The sequence below is a fragment of the Micropterus dolomieu genome, linkage group LG18 (genome assembly GCF_021292245.1).
Source record: "Micropterus dolomieu isolate WLL.071019.BEF.003 ecotype Adirondacks linkage group LG18, ASM2129224v1, whole genome shotgun sequence".
Taxonomy (NCBI): Eukaryota; Metazoa; Chordata; class Actinopteri; order Centrarchiformes; family Centrarchidae; genus Micropterus; species Micropterus dolomieu.
Genome location: NC_060167.1, coordinates 16,388,868 through 16,408,000, shown reverse-complemented (window position 1 = coordinate 16,408,000; position 19,133 = coordinate 16,388,868). Strand labels below are relative to the sequence as shown.

General features: G+C 39.3%; 1 long non-coding RNA gene across 1 annotated transcript; it reads right to left on the bottom strand.

Annotated features, from left to right (window-relative positions):
• Positions 1–248: 248 nt before the first annotated feature.
• Positions 249–14,461, bottom strand: LOC123956544. The gene is made up of 3 exons (XR_006821569.1): positions 14,200–14,461; positions 13,871–13,989; positions 249–800 (listed from the first exon to the last, which is right to left on the bottom strand). It is a non-coding gene; the product is annotated as an uncharacterized LOC123956544 (long non-coding RNA).
• Between the last annotated feature and the right edge of the window lie 4,672 nt (positions 14,462–19,133).

Below are 19,133 nucleotides of genomic sequence, written 5' to 3'. Positions count from 1 at the left end.
CTTCTCTTAATCCCTAATAAACGTGATGCATGCTTTTCCACAAAGTAAATACAGCAAACTTTTATGCTATTGATCCCTGAAAGAGAAATGCATCTTTTCAGTTCAATGAGATCAAAGTACAGTTTCTGATACTGAATCACTCCAACTTGAGCGTAATGAGATTTCTTTTCATGCTCAAGGACACTTCAGCAGGGTGCATTTTAACTGTGAAGGTGGACTGAATCACTTTACCACCCTGCTGACCACTTCTATAATCAGGGCACGGTCTCAGTTCAGTTGATTTGGTACACCACAGTGCAGTTCAGGTCAGTGGGAGTTTGTAGAACCTGATTATGCAAGCTGATAGATAATCTAATGGGGTCAGATAAGACTCTGGCTAAAGCCCACAGCGCTAAGATAAGAGCTCACCATTACTACCGCAGCATGCTACTGCGCTAATAAGGAAGAACCCAGTAATAGGAGAGTTTCCACTAATAGCAGCCTTGACAGTTGTGTGTTTTAATATACTACCAACACACACATACAGGATCCTCTACGGGCTGTAATCACTTATTCTAGTTTCTGTCAGAGCTTCAGCCGGTCTTGCTGAGCGCTGCAACTTTTCCACTTCCTTCCTGTTCCCGGTTGCCATGGTAACAGCAAAGGAGAACTCCCATATCATCAGATGGATCGGGCCGCGAAATTATTTTTATCTCCACTTCCCCATCTCTCTGCCTCATATCAGCAGGGGAATGAGTGTCCTCACGGGTTTCACGCCACAGCTGGAGCGTGTGCAGTCATTTCCAAGAAAGTGAGAGAAGCTAAAACAAGATAAAAAGGACAATCAGAAGCTTGTTTGTTAAAGCTTCTGATAAGCACAAATAAACGGAAGCAGACACAGAGCAACGGATGGACATTAGAGCAGCAGCTGTAACACAACATGCAGATAGGAAGGCAGTGTGTTTGAAGCTCAGTGCTCAGGCAGCGTTGAAACTTTTCTTAGATGAATGGCTCAGTTTTGTCGTTCTGTGAAATAATGACATCAAACAGCCATAAAAAAAGCTGTATTGTAAAATAATGTCATGCTTGAAAAGTTAACCCATCAGCCATAAGATTATGACCACTTGCTAGTTTGTCTTTTGCCGCCCGAGTATTGTGCTGTTTACAAATGCAGTAGAATCGTGGTGCAAAAAAGGCTACTAAAGCCACAGCTTGGTTTTTAACAGGCCTGAAAACAAACTGTAGGCTACTGATGCCGAACTGGTAGCAGAGTTTGAAAACAAACATATTCACAAAATATTAAGATTGTTTTCAATATGTTGTCATGTATGAAAAGACCCAAAGTGAGATACATGGCAGATTTACATCTTCAGTAGGAAGAAGTGAGTTCAGTACCACAGACAGAGAGTGATAGAGAGATGGACTTGTTTTTGGTCTTTTCATGGAAGATGAGAAACATGGACAGTTAAACCAGACTTATACTATAATTTACGATATTAGTCCTGGTTGATTGGTGACACCTGTAGTTGCTGATGGTAATGGCAAGTGCATTTATAAAAAAATATGTACCAGAGTTCTTTTCAAAATTACGATCTACAGTTTCACTTGACCATGGTTGATGTCCCGAATTACATCCAGAATCCTTTGAGCGTTTATGTGCAGTTTGAGGTTAACATGTGGAAAAAGGAAAGACTCCACCAGTAACAATGAAAACTATCACTTGGAGTGGAAATTACAGAATGCAAATACACTGAGTGGCTATTACTGAAAAAATCGTATCAGTTTTAAGGATTCAAACTACACTCTTTGAAACACTGATGGATAACCATGGCCTGATATTTGAGCAGCATACAAATTCAGTCATTATTTCAGAGGTAAAAGAAGAGGCTTGTCCCTGTGAGTGTCTGGTGCCTACTGTCTCACATTCAACAGTAATTCCAAATCTAACCGTTTGTCTCAGAGGAGCAGCTGTGGTGAAAGATGAGCGCTGAGATGGTCTAACGCCAGTAAGGTGCTCCCGAGACAATCAGGCAATTTAAAGGAGTCAACGTGCTAATGGTGTGCTAATCTGACTCCGGGGAGCACACCACAGCGTTTCATTCATCATTCATGAATGCCAGAGTAGAGAGCATGTCTGATCACTGATTATTTTATGGGTGCATATTACCTGTTGGCTGAAAAATAACTGGACATATCTTGTTACTTCATGAGTGACTAGACAAATACTGTGATGCAGGTTTAAAGGGGGAGTAGGAGGAGGAGGAGGAGGGAGAGGCTGGAAGCTTCCTATTTTGAATTTATCCCTCTTTACATATAATATCCATGAAATTGTGTAAATTGTGTGTATATCAGAATCATCTGTCCTTGGCAGCAAACTCCACAGGCAATCTATCGACGCAATGTTCACGTCCAGAATCAAAGTATGTCCACGTCAAACGCTTGACAGAAGAAACATGTATATTGCAGAATTTCCATCTACATCACCAATAATAGACTGGTATGATCTTTACAAAGTGATGAGCAATGTGATTACTCTCTGCATTAAGTAAAGTCATTGTATCACAAACTGTGGAAACTAATGACATCCCATCATTGCACCTTATAATATAATGCAACCGATACCACCACAAAATACAAGGCTTTTATGATAACTTTTCTCCTGAAAAATGTATTTTATTGTAATTTTCAGTGTACAGGCGTTCCTGTTCTGAAACAAATGGCAAAACCTGAAACGTGCTGGATATAAACGTATCTTGTATAAGCTGTAGAGCTAACAGAAGTGCGAGTGAGGACATCAAAGAAGTGGACTAGTGAAGCTGTTGAGGACCTCCAGGCATGTTTGGACTGTACTGACTGGGATGTTTTCAAGAAGACTACCAACAATCTGGATGAGTTTACAGAGGCTGTGACGTCCTACATCAGTTTATGTGAGGACAGGTTAAAGTACAGGTTTAGCAAGGAGGTGCAAGAAGCTAAACAACTGTACGCAGAGAGACTAAAGAACCAGTTCTCTGCAAACGACGCCACTTCTGTCTGGAGGGGGTTCAGACAGATCACAAACAATAAACCCAAAGTCCCCCACTCCATAAATGATTCTCACCTGGCAAATGAGCTGAACCACTTCTACTGCCGCTTTGAGAGTCAGTCGGACACCATCCCCTGTGACTCCTTCGCTCAGCTTCAGCCTCAGTCCACCACATCTTCCCCTCCCTCCTCAGAGCTGGCCAGCACCACCCCCTCCCCTCCTCTGTCCATCATAGAGAGGGAAGTCAACGGCCGGACTCTGTCTCTCCATCCACCCTGAAGCACTGTGCTGATCAGCTGTCTCCGGTGTTCACAGACATTTTACACACCTCACTGGAGACATGCCATATGCCAGCCTGCTTCAAAGCCTCCACCATCATCCCTGTCCCCAAGAAACCAAGGACCACTGGACTAAACGACTACAGACCCAATGCCCTGACCTCTGTGGTTATGAAGTCCTTTGAACGGCTTCGTGTTGTCCCACCTTCAATCAATCACAGACCCACTCCTGGACCCCCTGCAGTTTGCCTACAGAGCCAACAGGTCTGTAGATGATGCAGTAAACATGGCCCTTCACTACATCCTCCAGCACCTGGACTCCCCAGGCACCTATGCCAGGATGTGCTCATCTCAGGTGGGGACGAGTCCGCCTACAGGTGGGAGATCGACCATCTGGTGACCTGGTGTAGCCAGAACAGTCTGGAGCTCAACGCTCTGAAGACCGTGGAGATGGTCGTGGACTTCAGAAAGAGCACAGCCCCACCCTCCCCCATCATCCTGTGTGACTCCGCCATCGCCACTGTGGACTCCTTCCGTTTCCTGGGCACCATCATCTCCCAGGACCTCAAGTGGGAGCTGAACATCACCTCCCTCATCAAGAAGGCCCAGAAGAGGATGTACTTCCTGCGGCAGCTGAAGAAGTTCAGCCTGCCAAAGACAATGATGGTGCACTTCTACACCGCCATCATTGAGTCCATCCTCACCTCCTCCATCACCATCTGGTACGCTGCTACCTCTGCCAGGGACAAAGGCAGGTTACAGTGCATCATTCGCTCTGCAGAGAAGGTGATTGCCTGTACTCTTCGAGGACTCTGAGGCGTGCAGGAAAGATTGCAGCTGACTCTTCCTACCCCGGACACAAACTGTTTCAGACTCTCCCCTCTGGCAGGAGGCTCCGGTCCATCAGGATCAAAACCTCTCGCCACAAAAACAGTTTCTTCCCGTCTGCAACTAACCTCATTAATAAGGCCCGGGTCCCCCACTGACACTCCCCCCTTGCAAACGATACAAATGTCATCTGCACATGTAAATACCGTTTCATCTCGTGTCGGGCTCAGACCTGGCAAGTCGCACATATTTGTTGTTGATTGTTGATCTTTGTTGTTGTATATTTTTATGTTGTTAGTTTATATATTTATATGTACACAATTCTCTTCCATTGCGTTACTGCACGGCACAGACCCAGAATAATGCACATGTGTATCTGCAACGTTGTTCTTCAATTTTATATTTATATATTTCCACATTTATTTATGTTGACTGTATGTTTGTCTACGTGTAGCACCTTATCACCACAGCAAATTCCTCGTATGTGTAAAACACTACTTGGCAATAAAGCTCCTTCTGATTCTGATTCTGATTCTTCTGAGAATATCATAAAGATTATACATTTCTACAACTGGCAAAGCTCAAAGTCAGTATAAATATAAACTATGTGTTGTTGTTGTTCTGCTGCAGTGAGAGGATGTATTATTTCTATCTTTGTGATCTGCAGTGGTTTCATTTCTGAGAGCTTAAAAATAATGAAACATCTTATACAAGTACAGTAAAAGTCTCTTTTAGAGGCTTTTTGACAAAACATGTTTTTTATGTTGCTCAAATAAAATTTAAGTATACTGTGTTTCATGTAGGTTTTCTAGACAAGGTCCCACTGACCTGAATGTCGACTGTAGCCCGACTGACTACAGCTTGGTAATCATTGGTTGTTGTTACTCTTTAACTTGCGAGCGGATGTGCTGTGCACTTTACTGGCCTTGTGAGCACCTCACCCTGTCTAGAGTCATGTTACACCGGCCAGCCGGGGGGAAGAGGTGGAGGTGAGGGCAGATGGGGAAATGGATATCAAGACGAAGTGAGAGAAACAGAAGACGATAGGTGGAGAAAAGGACAGGATGAAGAAAATAAAAGAGGATTAAGATATAATGACTTGGAGAGGAAATGAGAAGTTAAAGGAGGTGAACATTTAGTGTGATAGAAAAGACATAAAGGAAGACAGAGAGGGTAAAGTGAATGAACTTGTAAAGAAGGTCATTATATCTATCTGTCTATCTATCTATCTATATATATATATATATATACATATATAGACATATATATATATATATATATATATATATATATATATATATATATCACCCTGGGTGCCAATCTTTGTACCGAATCACACATTTCAGTGGCTGGAATTTGGAAAGCAGTTTCAGTGAGTTAAAAGAGACTTGGTAAGCCGGATGACAACTAATAAACAAGACATGAGTTATGCTTATTTCAAAAACCTTTAGTTGTTAAATGTGTGTCTGTATCAACAACAAGAAAGTTTAAAAATATACTGATTCCAAGCCAAATAATTAATTCAAATAGACAATTAGGAATTAACAGCTCCAGAATGTACATCTAAAAGAGTAGAAGTACAAAGGCAATACGTCAAAATATCATATAAGTTAAAAGAGAGGGACTCTGTTGTACAAAAGCATCTTTAAAATGTATATATAATGCAAAAAAGTCCTTCCACAAAAATGTCCACACTTACCTATTTTACTGTTAACATACACAAACATCTGTGTGTCATGGTTGAGACTATGAAGAGATAACGACACACGTGGAATAGTAATCATCAAATAGTGCAACAATGCAGTTAAATAACAGCTAGTGTATATTTCAGCCTGAAACTGATTAGAAAAAACTCAGCATTTTGAGAATTAAATAAATATTACAGTGGCCTCTTAGTTAATGCCACTGGGGGCAAAAAGATAAGAACAGACTGAATATGTTTGCTCAACAAGGACAGGATCAAACTCAAACATTCACATAGGCACATGTGGCTGACCATGTGCATATACAGGCATCAGACGCCCACACACACACACACACACAAATGCTGAGATCATAGCCTAAAAGAATCTGGATTTTGTTGTAGCCTGCAGCAAGCATTTAAGCATATCTGGCCTCAAAAAAGCTGCTCCATGTGACTTAGATATGGATTTATTTCCACAATGCCCCATATCCATTTTGTTGGGTGGTAGGTTAAAAATCTGTAAACAAAAGTGTTTCATTCTCTATTAACAAAAAAAAACATTTTCCATTGCAACTTTCACTTTCATGGCAGCAATCACTGCGTTTGAGGTGATTTGTTGTGTTTAGGTGTGTGTTTAATGAGCTAGCAGGAAACACAGGTGAACTGACGAGTCGTGTATTCTCCAGCTGCTCTTGTCAAAACCATGTACCTCTGACCTGCAAGGGTACACAGCTAAAAATTATGCACTGTTCACTTTACAGTTTTTTTCAAATGCTAACCTGCATTGGTCAAAACTGAAGTCACACTGTCAAAACTCTTCACACAGTCACTGTGAATCATTTTTCATTGCTTTCACACAAAATGCACTCTCTCCAAAATCTATGAACTATTTTCTCATTACTACTTCACCACCTGCAAAACACTGTATATCTGCAGGACATTTTTCAAATGTCCAAAAATGTTAAAAACACATTCAAAACAGAATGATTGCAAATATCCTGCATTTTTGCAGTAATCAGGCTAAAATATATAACTGCAGGATAACAGAATGTTTACGTACATTTTATGTGTACGTCTATGTGTGTGGAGAAATGTGTGTAGTGTTTTGAATGTAGTTTTACTTTAAAACTGCAAGCTGCGTGTAAAGCAGGAAATGTGCTTGTATTTTAGCAGAAATGGTTCAAGGGGTTGGTGCACCAATTACAGGTTTTGGTCATTGTGTCTCAGGTACCAGTGTTACTATGTAAACAACTGAGAAAAACTGTATTGCAGCCCTGAAATTTACAGTTTTTTTCAATTGCTAACAAGCGTTTAGCTAAACTTAAGATACTTTATCTAAACTCTTAACACAGCAACACATCTACCTCACACAATTAGCCAAATAGTACATTTTCTGCTCAAAAACATGCACACCAACTCTACATTTCAAAATGCAAAAAAAAAAACATTCTCTATATACGCAAACTCTGTCAAAACACAGCAAACCTGACTCAAAATCATTCTGTCAAAACACTTGCATGTTTTCTTTCCAAAAGGAACAGATCAATCAATCATAGCACAACGATTTTGTAAATACAAACAGCTGATGGTATTACAAAAACTGCATTACTTTTCATGTTTCAGCTCTACCTGCATACAGTAAACAATGTTAAATCCATTGTTTTCTGTAATTCAGTTTCCTTTTACTGTAAACCATCCTACACTATTGGCTTGAGGGTAAAATGTGTGCATTTTCTGCAAACAACTATGTAAAAGTAAATGAGTCATCTTTATTTTATAGAATGTAGAGTAGAAAAAAATGTAAGTGACAAAGTTACAGAAGTAAACACTTTATTAGCAACATAAAATTGCAGCCAGTAATCAACAAATAATCCAACCTATGTGGCTTTTGGTTGAAAATGTGTAAATATACTGTCAAATGCGTTTACGTTCCTTCTCGGCCACTTCGCTCCTCCAACGAACGCCGCCTGGCTCTGTAATCCCTAAGCACAAAGTAATCTCAGTCCTGGCTGTTCTCATCTGTGACATCACAATGATGGAACGAGCTACCACATGCCATCAGAGCAGGGGCATACCTCTCTAACTTCAAGAAGCACTTGAAATCTTATCTTTTCCGAGAACACTTTCGCTCACACACCTCTAACCCCTAACCTCTACACTCCCTGTGCTCTTCTTCTTCCATCTCCTTACAATTCTATTGTATTGATTGCACTATTTGTTAACTCTTACTTCTTTCCCTAAGTATTTTACCCTATTGATGCAATACATGCTAATAGCTCTTACTAGTATTTACAGTATTGTCACTTGTAGATCTCTTACTGCAGTGATTCTTGTATTTTGTTCCTCAAATGTAAGTTGCTTTGGATAAAAGTGTCTGCCAAATTAGTGTATGTAAATATAAAAACATAATTACATTAGAAACAAAAAATACATGGAAGGTAAATAACACAAAAAACATTCATAGTTTTGGTATTGGGTGAGCTGGTACGTAAAGAAAAACTTATAGCAATATAGAAATTGGTTAACTGACTGCATATTCTGTGGAAACAACATGAATTGTGTTAAAGGTATGGTATGGACAGGGCTGATTGTGTTTAGAGTTTTGAAAATGTGACTACAGATTGGACAAAAGGATGTTAGCGGTTGTAAAAAAAACTGTAAGGAACTTTGTTTTCACAATTACTGAATGCAGTGATATAGAAAAAAAGGATATTGAAGCAAATTTCGGCATTTATGATTCATTCTTGTTACATATACTATAGTGCAGTCAATAAAGTTAAAGTATTATTTCACTATTCTTACAGTTTCTCTCAGTGGCTTCGGTACATTTCTAGAATCATCCTTAACGTTTGCAAAACTATTTGTATCGGTAAACTATGGATAACGTTTTGATGACAATGGTTGAAAATGCACAAGGGTGCACTTTTTCTGTATGTCATAGATCAATTTCAACAGTACAGAGTTATACATTGTGTCAGGCTCGAGGGTACGCAAAGCAGGTGAGAGCCCAAATGCACGACACTGCGAGCAGAGATTCAGTTCCAGGGTTTATTTAACAAACACACCCGGCAAAACAAAACTCACGGGTCCTGGAAACTGGCAATATCCAACATGGTTGAACAGGTAGAACACACACCATATGACAATGACCAGACGGGGACTGAACAGAAAAACCAAACATCTGAGTGAGAATTATTGCCTATTTTGGCTGAACGAGTTTAAGTTGAGACTAGTATGAAGTGTTTTGGGGGTTGGAGTGACTTTTGGAGGTGAGATTAACTGTTTGGCCAGGATGCATGTTGGTATTGCAGACTGTGTGAAGAATTTTGAAAAAGTGACTTCAGTTTTGACCATTGCATCTTTGCAAAAAAAACCAAAAAACTGTAAAATTATTATTCTAATACTTATTCTAGTGTGTTTCTTCACGGTTTTTTAGTACATTCTTAAATGACTAGACTACAAACTGTAGCGTCACTCTAATACGCTCTTTACAGTTTGTGATTGCTGTAATATTTATTTATTGGCCACGTCAGAGCCGTGACATCACATACTTTTTTCCTGGCCAAGTGAAGGGCAGTTTTGTTGAATGTCAAAGTAATCACTAAGCCAGTTAAATTTGTAAACACATCTTCTTCTCTCAATTTCAGCCCTGCATCCAAACTAAAACAAAATTTTTCTGGCCCAAATAGTGAGCTTTCCCCAAACAGCCTCCAGAGTCTATAAATCCTAAAACCCTGGCTTGTCGTTCTGAAGTGTAACCGACTCTGTCTGTAAACTTTCTGTTGTTTCTAACTTTGTCTGTGTTGACTCATTTTAAATGTCCTTTTTAATGATACAGCACAGCTGTTGTCATTAACCTGTATTTATTTTGGACTGTGAAACAATGATTTGGTCAGCTGGCTTGGTCTGTCCTTACCAGATGTTGGCTGTGTTGTTGTTTGTTGGGTAAAAAATAAGACATTTTGCTTTCACTGTGAATGAAGGTGTCTACTAAAATGACCTCCTTACAAGGTCATCATGGTGTTTAGCAGAACAAAAGTACTTTAAACATAATAATAATTGAATTGTAATGACCAATAGATAATAACAAACACACAGCAAGAGTAACAAGGACTGCATGAAACATTCGTCTGTTTGTCTCTGCTTGCCAGTCTTGTCTGCATTCCTGCTGGTTTTAAAGTTTGCGTTTTACAGGTATGCAGGCCTCAACAAGATGAAACATGAACATCTCTCCATCTCTCCCTCCCTCTCATCTTCCCTCCCTCCACTTCCGCTCCCTCCCAGATCCTTGCTCATTATGCTCTTGAAGTGGTGCGTTGCTGGAGAGTACTGCACTGGTTCTTTATATAACTGTAAAAGAGAGCTGAGAGAGTACAGTGCATCACAGCACAGTACCACTCACAGTGGGAGGACAGAGCTTGCCTAAGTACTGCAGCAGCAGCAGCCATCGCAGCTATTTACTGTAATTATTTGAGCCCATTAAAGCAGTCAGAAACAGTGGCACTTTTGTAAAAGTAGCCAAACCTGAGCTCCTTTGTTTGTCAATGTCATGACTGTGTCACATGTGATTTATCTGCCTGAGTTTCAGTTCTGTCAGTCAGACGGAAAGCATGAGGAGAATCTCATTAAAAGAAGATGGAGGTAGGGCCATTACTGAAATAAGTCTGTGCTGAATTAAGGGGAGTATAAAATATTCAGAAAATTCAAGTCTTGTATCAATTCTGCAGACTGACTGAAACAATGACAGTAACCTATTTTATTTTTTTATGTTTTCAAGACTGCAACACATATATCTGTACACACAATTTCTTCTCCAGTAAAACACAACGTTTGGTTGATGCAGTTTGATTATCAGCAATATTAGTTGTATAATCTTGTTTAGTTAGCTTTTACCCTGGTTGTAAAGTGTGCAAAAAGTTTCTTAAAGCTAGTATCACCATTATAAAGAGAGGATTGCTTTTTTCTGCTGCCAACACATTTTATTTATTTATTTATGCACATTTGGCCCAAATTCCCTCTCTGGGGTTACTTGAATTTACTGTTTTTGTACTTATGTATGCATTATAATCAGCAGCAGTATTAATAATTTCTCTAAAATGATTGTATTCATAATGTATGTGTACAGTATCTCACTAAAGTGAGAACACCCCTCACATTTTTGTAAATATTTGATTATATCTTTTCATGTGACAACACTAAAGAAATTACACTTTGCTACAATGTAAAGTGGTGAGTGTACAGCTTGTATAACAGTGTAAATTTGCTATCCCCTCAAAATAATCACACAGTCATTAATGTCTAAACCTCTGGCAACAAAGGTAAGTACACCCCTAAGTGAAAATGTCCAAATTGAGCCCAATTAGCCATTTTTCCTCCCCGGGGTCATGTGACTCGTGCTCCGCGTATCATCAGCTTTAGGTGTGAATGGGGAGCAGGTGTTTTAAATTTGGTGTTATCTCTCTCACACTCACACTCATACTGATCACTGGAAGTTCAACATGTCACCTCATGGCAAAGACCTCTCTGAGGATCTGAAAAAAAAGAATGGTTGCTCTACATAAAGATGGCCTAGGCTATAAGAAGATGGCCAAGACCCTGAAACTGAGCTTCAGCACGGTGGCCAAGACCATGCATCGGTTCAACAGGACAGGTTCCAATCCATCAAGGACGCCTCTTCTAAAGATGATGCACAAGAAAGCCCACAAAAATTTTGCTGAAGACAAGCAGACTAAGGACATGGGTTACTCGAACAATGTCCCGTTGTCTGATGAGACCAAGATGCACTTATTTTGTTCAAATGCTTTCAAGCGTGTGTGGTGGCAACCAGGTGAGGAGTACAAAGACAAGCGAGTCTTGCCTACAGTCAAGCATGGTGTTGGGAGTGTCATGGTCTGGGGCTGCATGAGTGTTGCCTGCACTGGGGAGCTACAGTTCATTGAGGGAACCATGAATACCAACATATACTGTGACATAGTGAAGCAGAGCATGATCCCCTCCCTTTGGAGACTGGCAGCAGGGCAGTATTCCAACATGATAACGACCCCAAACAAACCTCTAAGTCGACCACTGCCTTGCTAAAGAAGCTCAGGGTAAAGGTGATGGACTGGCCAAGCATGTCTCCAGACCTAAACCCTATTGAGCATCTGTGGGGCATCCTCAAACGGAAGGTGGAGGAGCAAAAGGTCTCTGACATCCACCAAATTTCAGATGTCCTGGAAAGAAGAATTCCAGAGATTCACACAAGTTCACATAAAGATAGGCTACCTATTCTGTATTCTTTCCTGAGAAGTAGAAGTAAAATTAAAAGTATTTAACATAAAAATGATGTTGCAGTGAACTTTTTATTTTGTTATTTTCATTCTTTAAAAGTCACCATAATGCAGAAAACAAAGTCTCTGAAACTTAAATTTTTCTGGGCGAGGACCCCCAGTTTAGTTTCGAAGTCCTCCCTATTTTTGAGGTCTCAAGGTTGGGAAATATGATTGTAAAACTCACGATGGACCAAAAGGACCAAAATCGATGCAGCAAAAACAGAGATACTCTTATCTTTTTCTACACGCGTATTTTTCCATCCTTCTAAAAACCATGGATGTTAAAAGAGAAATAGATGCTATATAATGCTATCCAGTGGTGCATGAAGCCAAAAAAGTTCTCTGGGTATAAAGAATTCCACATAACTTCTGCATTGTGCTGCCCCACAGCAGCAAGTGCACTAGCATTTACTCTAACCCCACCTCCCTTGGCCATGATGGGGGCCCATTAAGGGCACCAGAGACTCCTTGGCGGAGCAGGCTAACATCTAGTTTAGCCCTCCGCTATCTTGAATAACGATAAAATTATTTAACCGTGTCGCTCTTCTAGACTTTAAAAATGTTATTAAACCCAATATATCAAATTCAGATGGTGAAATTAAGATTTTGTGGGCGTTTCTCAAAAAAATTATCCACCATTTTACAGCCACTTGTTTCACAATGTAAGTCTTTAGGGAAAAGTATTTTAGGGCCAGTGTGCATCACGTATCGGACCCGGAAGTTGTAATTCCACTGTTTGGCCTCTACGTCAAATTGGCTTTAAATCAGTCTATCAATCTATCAATCAATCAATCAATCAAATCTGGGTGCTTACATTACCCACAGTAGAACTCCCATCTACTACCATCAACAGTTAGTCAGAGATTCAGGTGTGTTATGCTACTAGCATGGCAAATGTTGCCCTGAGATGCTAGCCTCAAGCAGAGATGGGGAGTGGGCTGCAGAGGTCTGCTTAACTCACTTCTTATTGCAATTAATAATAAGCTTACAATAAGCTACACTATTTTTCCTTACTGTACCTACTTAAGCTACTGGTAACACATTGTATGGATAAGTGTAAAGAATTAGCATAGTCAGATAGGAAAAGAGAAGATAGCTAAATTTCTTCAGAAATTACATTTGAAAATAATCAGATCCAAGACTTTTGTAATAATACGACTCAAAACCATCCCAAAAAGTGATACTTTGTGAACTTGTTGCACCAAAAATTATGTCAAATTATGTCAACAGCTATGAACAACAACATGAACCTTTCTGGAAACCAGGGCGAAGCATCTTCATTAGTGAGCAGGGTTAAACAAGTTTTAAGTCCTTCAAGCCCAAAGAAGTGCTTCAGTTGTATAGACAACACCGTAAATGTCACTGATCTTTTGATCACTTCCATAAACTATCCCAGTTTATCATTAAATCTCAGTTTTAATTAGTTCAAATTAGAGTGAAAAACATTTCCTGTTCCATGAACTGTCACTGTCATGGGTGTGTGGGAAACCCTGTCATCATGTTACCAGGAACCAAAAAATAATCTCTCCGTAATGTCGTTCATTCTCACAGGGGGCCTTAATACGCATTATTTCACCTCCGCTGTCACTCTAATATCCTGTCTGAAATACCATGAAGTGAATGGCTCACTTGATGATGAGACGGCAGAGGAAGTCATAGCAAAAATGAAAAAGAGCCGCTGTAGATAGAGGCAAGAGAAGCGAGGGCAACACTGGAGGAGATGAGGAGAGAAGAGGGGGAGATATTTATAGCTGGCTCAGCTCACCTCACAGCGCTGTCTTTAAGATGCTCTTTTTATTTCCGCCAACCTCCTTCTCGCTTCCTCACTTTGCTCATTCTCATGCTCTCTCACTGTCACTGTCAGCTTTCATGTGCACATGTGCCCTTATTCCCGCGATTTGACAAGATAGAAAAGGCAGTTTAGGTTATATGAGGGAACAGTTAATGGATACACAGATATTGGACGGTGAGAAAGAGCGATGTTATTCCTCGTTTCTCTGCAACACAGCTGGATTTCTACTGTCAGTTTATACAATGAGAAACCTTATTCTTGTAGGCTCAAAAATATTTATGTACTTTTACTTACTTACTTACTATTTGCTTTCTTGTTGAGACTTAGATCAGAAGATTGATACAACTTACATGTATGATAAACACAGTATAAAGCTAGAGCCTGCAACTGGTAAGCTTAGCTTAGCAAAACACTGTAAACAGTGGGAAAAAGCTAGCCTGGCTTTGTCAAAGGTAACACAATACCTGCTGCCAGGACCTCTAAAGCTCACTAACTAACAGGTTTTATATTCTTTGTTGATTCTATTCAAATACCGAAGTGTAAATACATAAATTTGCTGTTTTATGGGAGGTTATGTGCCAAATATTTCTTAAAAGCAGTTGCCAGGCAACAAGCAGAAAATCCTGGAAATAGTCTGTTACATAATGCTCTGTAAAACCAAATAATTTTTACACTTTGGTTTTTGTATTGACTAATTCTGCCAATTAGTGAGCTATAGAAGTGCTGGTAGGTGGACTTACCTTTGGACAGGCTAGCTGTTTCCCCAAGTTCCCAGCCTTTATGCTAAGCTAAGACAGACTTGCAGTAGCTTCACATGAGAGCGGTATCAATCTTCTCATCTAACCCTCAGCAGAAATGTTGAAGTATTACTTTAATAATGTGGTGAAATGCAAATATGTGGTAATAAACACTAGGGGTTAAACTGTGATCAAAGGGGTTGAGGTGGGTTGGGTTTTTCTATTTTTCTTTATGGCAAACAAACAACATACCGCACATAAAAAACATACAGCTGTGTATGGGAAGGGAAGTGGCAGAGTTTCAGTTTAAGCAATCGGATATGTAGCTGTCAGAAACCCTAAAGACCACAGCAAAGACACAATAAGACAAACCCTTTGTGTGTGTGTGTACGTGTGATTGTGGGGGAAGTCTTAGGCATATGAAAACCAAAAGACAAAAAGAAACAACAGTTTCTACAGTCTTGTTGTTCTAAATAATCTTTTTCAGAAAGGTTTATTTGACATCAAGTCTGGACACTTTAAGTCTCCCAATTAGCATTCATAAGCAGTATATGAACATTGAATAAATAGTTTATGACATGCGATAATGTCGTTATGTGCAACAGTGTTCATCAATGTTTTTGTCAACAACTATAACTTCTTATGTGGGCATCCGTAAGTGGAAGCTGGTCTAGCAACAGGTAATGACAATACAGTAAACACAGTTACAATTATATGAAATGTCTTCATTAGAGAAGTTATAATTGTTGACAAATACTGTACCTGAATAAACATTTTAAATATCCTTAAAGCTCCTTACAACTACATTATAGTGTATTGTGTGTATAGTGTATGTAAAACATTATTATTAAATGTTATTATAGTTAAACATAGTATATAGTAAATGCTTAGGGTTATAGAGGGACTTGTGATAATGATAAACTGTGATTTTGTTGCTAGATTACTGTGAAAAGGGGTCTATCTGATTGGACTTAGTATCTACTATTCACATTTTAAAGCAAAAGTTCAACATTCAAAAGAATAAGAATGTGTGTTTACAATAACATAAGTTTGTGTACATTTTTGAGCTTTTTTGCTCTTTAGTTACTTATCTTTGACCCTTTGTGTGTGTCCCGACCCTCAGGTTGGAAACTATTGCCTTACAGTATAACCTACTAAATTAATCAATCCAATAAATAATCTAACAAATACTGTACTGTATGTAAACTGTTTTTATGTTGATTAATTTAATTATGACAAATTCTTCTGCATTTATTTTATATGCTACTTAAAATGATTTTAATGTTTTTTTGCAGTAAGAAATAAAAAGGAAACATGTTAAAGAAAAAAATATTTCAATATTTATTTGCGGTATAAACATGTCTTGTGTTGTTTCCATATACTGTACAATACATAGGGTCAAACAGATATCCTTCAGTAGACAGAAACGTAAAACTGCCCTGTTAACATGCCCCATGTTTTTATACACAGACAGATTGCATCTTTTTAAAAAACTGTTTACAGCACAATACAAAACAGCTATTCAACGTGTGTTTGAAGCTGTAACACGATGCAAGATGCATTGTCAAAAAAATCCCTGAAAAATTCCTCACTGAGGTAACATTTTTAAAATCATTCACTTTTTCTTTCACTTTGTATGTAACGCCACCGCCTCTCGCTCATTCACGTCTTTCCCTCCCGAGCACATTCTCACCAATATGTAGCTACAAGTTTAAGGACACAGAAACGGCCGTTCCTGTGATCTAGAAAATTTACAAACAGAGAAAAAAGATTCCTCTTTCATTGTTACAAAGACACAAAAAACAAAAGAAAGCAGCTTGAAATCAACCATATACTTTTTAAATAAAAAAGCTCCGTGCTGAAATAGATTTCAATCCTAGGGTGCAAGTGATCAAGTCCTGTTTTTGTTATTGTAAGTGGAATATGACTACTAACAAGGGAAGTCAATTCAAGCATGGTAGTATTATCTTCATGGTGCTATAATAGGAGAGGAACTTTTGCATATAAATTCATAACACACACACACACACATATATATATATATATATATATATATATATATATATATATATATATATATATATATATATATATATATATTCATATAGAAAGGCCACAGGAAGAGCATAGAGCGCATTATATCAAAACAAGACAGAAAAAGACCTTGAAATTATTAAAGCCAGGGGGTGTAATCGTCTTGTGAAACATAACTGGATGCGTGTGTGCGTTTTCGTGAGGGCCTCTTTCAGGTTAGTAATGGGCAGGCCGGCCCTGCATTTTGGGCACCCCAGGTGAAATGTTACTTCAGTCCACAAGCCACATCGAGCTGGATCTTGTATCATTATATAGAATAGATATAGTACAAAAAAAGAAGATTTCAAAAATGTTTGAGGTCTTGGATCTACAAAATACTGCAAAAAGGTGTTTTGATATATTGCAGAGTAACAAAGAGGACCTCGTGTGACCCGTTACGGTAAAAAGACAGCTCGCTGTCTATTATTACCATGATCTGATTCGAATAACAGATATAAGCAAACGTTTCTTTTTTTAATATTTTCCTAAAGTGAGATACAAAGAGTATTGAACAGTCAGCATTAGAAACAAGTTAGAAAGATTATATAAGGCCAGCTAAAACCAACCCTGTTCAGATTCAACTGCTGTCCCCTCTGAAACCCAGTTCTTTGTTTCTGTTAAGACCCCGTCCACATCCCCGCTTTGAAAGCACATTTCTGTGGTTTGCTATGAATAATAGGCCTTGTGCAAGAACCACTCATCCTCCTCCTTACCTGTAACCAGTCTATATAGACCGCCTCACCTTTAAAAATCCGGTACGGCTTTGCCTTAGATGTTTTTAGCATCTGGTTTCACATCAAACCATTCCTTATTAATTTCCGTCATGGTACGGCTCTGTGATGACGGCGTAGACAAACATAGTAATAGCCAATTTTTACTTTTTTCCCCAGGTTAATGCTAAATCTGTGATGTTTTTGTCAGGTGATTTGTTCACCTTTTTACTCTTATTGACATTTTTGTGAATGAACTTGCCTACAAGTTGAGCGGAACAGGCAGCCTTATATAGACATTTTTGGAGCACCCATTAAGGTAAAGATTGCAGCTGACGGATGTGCGCGTCCTCATGTACAGGTGGCATTAATCATGTTGAAAAGAGGGATTTACGTCAAGTTTGTGAAGTTACGAGCTGAATCCGTTTTAACATGAATACTAATACCAGCAACCCTCACAGAGGAAAACTAAGGGAGATTTAGGATACGAAAATGTTCTTGGATGACGCCCAGTGTACAGTTATTGGCGTATGCCCCAGTGCTGCAGTGCTGTTCCACTCATAAGAGGAAACCTACATTAAACGGACAACGACTGAAGTTTTTTATGTTAAGGTGCCTTGGATGTGAACAGGGTCTCAGAAAACACCTTAAGCATATGCTGTGTACTGCTGTATTCAGCAGCAACAGCAGTTAAAAAAACGGTCCCCATCGTTCGTCTTCCCACCTGGTAAAGCAAAATCCAACCCGTGGTTACGACTACTGTTAGAGAGCATACAGTACCATAGCATGCTCAGGTATACAAAATAAATCAGTTTACTATTAGCTCTATAATATATATATATATATATACTTATATATATATCAATTTGTGTTTAATATATCTTTCATTTAATATACCCAAGGCTTAAGGGTGAATCAACTCAAACTTTTCTTTGACGAAATTGGTGATCCCTTTGCAAATAGAATGTCCTTCTACTTTCTCCAAAGCAGTTAAATGACATGAAGCTATTGAAGTAGCTAAGTGCTGTCTGTAGCCAGTCCAGTCCCAGTTCACAACACCATAATCCAAACACAGAGACTGCGTTCAAAGTCCCTTGTCCGAGAGTACGGTTTTTTTGGCAAATTTTCTACCTGTGTCCTAAAAGGGGACCTAGGATAGGACAGCAAATTGAACAACTTCCTCGTAGGCAATAAGAAGTAAGGTAATACAAGAGTGTTGAGGCACTTCATTGCCCAAGGTTGCTCAGATAAGCTGCCCAAAAGGTTGCACAGAAATGTTAACACTGCCCTAGCGTCCCCCAACACCAACCCTAACCCTTACCTCTTATTCAAGTCTCTGCCTCAAAGTACAAAAGTCAGAGCCGTTAGAAGCCGGTTTGGCAAAACATACATAAGACAATACCCTGTGATGAAATAACCAAGGATGTGCAGAGTTTAGCTTCTAACTGAAATGAAACAAACGACTAAAATAATCAAAACAACTGGTGGACAACAACCGGTACTTCTTGTTAGGCAACTGGATGAACAGTCATTTGAGGAAGGAAGTAGGAACCGGGAACTTGCGCTTGAAATAAGTTGGCCAAATGTCAATTCTACTGTAGAATGTTCACCTTTACCCAACCATGATTCAACTGATGTTATCTAACCCCATGGCCTAGGCCTAACCCTCTAACCCCTGAACCTTGTCCTTTGCTGGAGGGGGGGGGGGGGGGGGCC